At 34.5% G+C, this 3,540-nt stretch overlaps 1 pseudogene; it reads left to right on the top strand.

The window, feature by feature from the left end:
* The first annotated feature begins 207 nt into the window (after positions 1–207).
* Positions 208–2,964, top strand: LOC142616993 (acidic endochitinase-like; annotated as a pseudogene).
* The last annotated feature ends 576 nt before the right edge of the window (positions 2,965–3,540 follow it).

Raw genomic sequence — 3,540 nt, 5'->3', positions numbered from 1 at the left:
ATAAGAAATGTGCCCAGACTAGGACTAATTAACTCACTTAGCATCTAAAAAGGGTTGGCTCTGCGAATTGGTTTGGTTGGCAGTGGGTTGGTACCAATAAAACCCAATTAGCTAGGGTCGAGTTGTGGATTTTTCGAATCCAACGAACCCAACCCATCCAAAGTACATCCATTTTGCACTTAAATGATAATTCAAATCTTGAAATCTATGGTTCCTGAAGAAGACAGTGAGCTTCAATTTATAAAGAAGGATAAACACTTCATGTAACTCAAAAGATATGAAGCAACACACTTGGTAAATAATGAACATCGATCATTTTGTAAAGTTGAGGATGTCGTTTTGACTATGGTTAGAGCAAACTAACGTTCGCCTTAAAAGAAATATACAATATCTTGCAATAGTGTTTGCTGATTATTCAAATGTGTTGTGGTCTAAGAAATTCATTAAGAAGTGCTGTTAATTGTTGGCCTAAACTTAATTTCTGTAAATTTGGGAGTATTTCAGAGGACTCTTTAGCAATAGAGAAGCTCTCTGAAGGCTGAAGGCTACCGTAGAAAATTGAAACTTCTATTATAAAAAAATTAAAAAAAGAATCAAAGTCCCTATTTGTTTCTCACTTTTGTTTTGTGTTTTGTGTTTTTTTTTTTTAACCTACTCACCTTTGAGTAATGAGAAATTTGGATTTCCAACTTGCTTTTCTGTAAGGGAAAAAAAATCTTTTTCTAAAACTCTACCTATGCTTGACACTTGTTTCTAATAATAGTTGGTGTTATCTATTTTGTTTGTAGTGTGTGAAGACTATTAAAAGGGAGAAACAAAATGAAACTTTTACTCCCTTTTTTAAGGAAAACAAGGAAACACACATATTAAAAGCTAGTAAATATCTTAAATGGATACAAAATTTCAACAATATAAATGATAATGGATATGTTCCATTAAAATTAATAAGTGATCACCCTATTATTGTTTCTCTGATAAATGATGCTAGTGTTTTATGGATTCTTATCAATTATCGAATGCTAAGATTATGAAATCCAAAAAAAAAAAAAAAAAAGAGCTAAGAATAATTCTCTCCAATACTACTTTACAGTAATGTTGCAAGGTACTTGTGGAACAATTTTCTTGGGGGTCAGTCAGACTCACGTCCATTTAGGTGATGATGCTGTTCTAGATCGATGGCATTGACTTTGATATTGAAGGAGGCACAACTGGACATTGGGACGAGCTTGCAAGGGCCTCATCAGGATTTAGCCAACAAAAGAAGGTCTACTTAATTAACAGTAGCTCCACAATGTCCTTTCCCTGACGCTTGGCTAGGAACTGCCCTTAACACTGGCCTTTTTTACTATGTTTGGGTCCAATTTTTAACAATATTGCTCAATGTCAATACAGTGGTACTAATACAGGCAACCTCAAGAATTCTTGGAATCGATGGACCAATATTCAAGCTGGCCAAATATTTTTGGGTTTGCCTGGGTCTCAACTCTCAAGATGCAGCTAACAGTAAATGGTGGCTCCAGGAATTTTTCTCAAGGTATTCCTTAAAAAGCATAAATTACACAATTTAATAAAAAGAAAAATTTATATATTGACAACAACAATAATAAAAAAACACGCAAATATACATGCAAAAACACGCATAAGTTTTCATATTTTGAAATCGTTGCATAGTAGTCTCATTATCAATGCTACAAGCTACATCTCATTCAATATACACAACCAAGCAATCATTTATCCACTGATCTCTCGTTTGATTGCGCAGTTCATTCTTTATATATTTTATTGCTGAAAAACTTTTTCTGCTACTATAATAGCGATAAGAAGAGTCAAAACTAACTATAATATATTGGTTAATTAAATGATTAATTATTGATGTTTAGTTACTTCATTAATTTTTTTTCTTTTACTAATTACTAGCAGTCTAGCGCATACTCACTGTGCATTACCCCCACACTATATTCTTATTAACGATGTGTTTGTGACTAATGTAAATAATCGTGATCAATTTTTTGTGTTGAAAAAGAAGTAAGGAATCAACGTTAAAAATGGACCCACTAAAATATCAATCCAGCTGGAACATGGCCACCGTTTGATCAAAATTCCATTCTTACGTGGCGCAATCAAAAAACATCAGCACAATTAGTACCTTGTAGAGCCGGCAATTTGCCTTTCTCTCTCTCTCTCTTTCTCTCTCTCTCTGAATTCCACAGCGATAGCATGAATCAAAGCAAAGCAAATAACTTTAACCCAACACTATAAAAAACGACACAACAACAAAACCAAAATACGGTATCTACGCTCTGTTCCAGAGCCAGAGCAATCTCGTCCTTCTCCACCCTCCTCTCTTCCTCAACACTACGACGCCGTTTACCCCTTGTCGGTGCTGCGTTTTGCGTGCTCAGCTTTGGCCTCTCCAATCTCTGCCTCTCCTCTTCTCTCAAAACGGGTTGTGCTCAGTCTCTCCCTTTTGTCCCTCTCTTACGGTAACCCAACCCACCACCACCACCACCATTTTTCTATTATGGGTTTTAACTTTTATATAGTTTTTATGATTTAGTGATTTGAGGTTTTTGATTTAGTAATTTTCTCTGTATTGGAGTTTAGTTGGTTTTTTTTTTTTTTTTTTTTTTTTTTTGAGAATCCATGAGTTTGCTTCCTCTGTAATTTTTTTTTTTCATTTGAAGGTGTTCTTAATTTTGGTTGAGGATGCTCTTAATTTTTTTTAAAGGGTAAACAAATACAAAAAATTTAATTATTATATATAAAAAAAAAATTTCAAGTCGAACACTTGAGCATAAAGTAGCGCGGCCACTGCTAACAGTGGCTACATCCCACCCGATGTGCTTAATAATGAAGTGTTACGTTCTATTAAAGGTTCTGCAAAAATATGGAGGCGTTATGGTTTGGTGTTGGTCTAGGTTTCATGACCAAAACTATAGTTCAGCTATTAAGTCTAATGTTTGAATTACAGAACTTCCAATGACTTACTCAAACTTTATACATATTGAGATCTAAGCAATAGAAGAATGATGTATCACATCGTCATTCAATGCATTCCAGTACGTAGCCACCATGACCTCTACAAACTTCGAGGACTTGTCAGTACATAGGAAACACAAGTTACAAGAGTATTCTACCGATCAATGACCAACTCCTAGAGTTTTCATGCTTAATGGAACCCTAGATTGATGAAGAACATGGAGAGGGAGAGAGAGATGCTTATTGGGAGTGTTTATGAGCACTATTATAAGCACTATTATAAGCTTAATGCCAACGTCCTCCCATCCAAATATAAGTAGACACATCATTCAAAACATATCTTTCTTGTCTATTTTATTAACTCATTCTACACATACAAACAGAAATGGTGTTCTATAGATGTTTAGAATGCAGAATATGGTACATAGAGGGCATATATAGCTATATACATGTATAGTACAGTACAATACAATGATAGTACGGTAAGCCTAAGAGCACTTGAACCTCCTAATATACACCAAGATATTCACTTAATTACAAGGTAGCTAAACATCATTGATA

This window comes from Castanea sativa, chromosome 11 (genome assembly GCF_040712315.1).
Source record: "Castanea sativa cultivar Marrone di Chiusa Pesio chromosome 11, ASM4071231v1".
NCBI classification, from domain to species: Eukaryota; Viridiplantae; Streptophyta; class Magnoliopsida; order Fagales; family Fagaceae; genus Castanea; species Castanea sativa.
The sequence above is the reverse complement of the archived record's forward strand: the minus strand, read 5'-3'. Positions and strand labels throughout refer to the sequence as shown.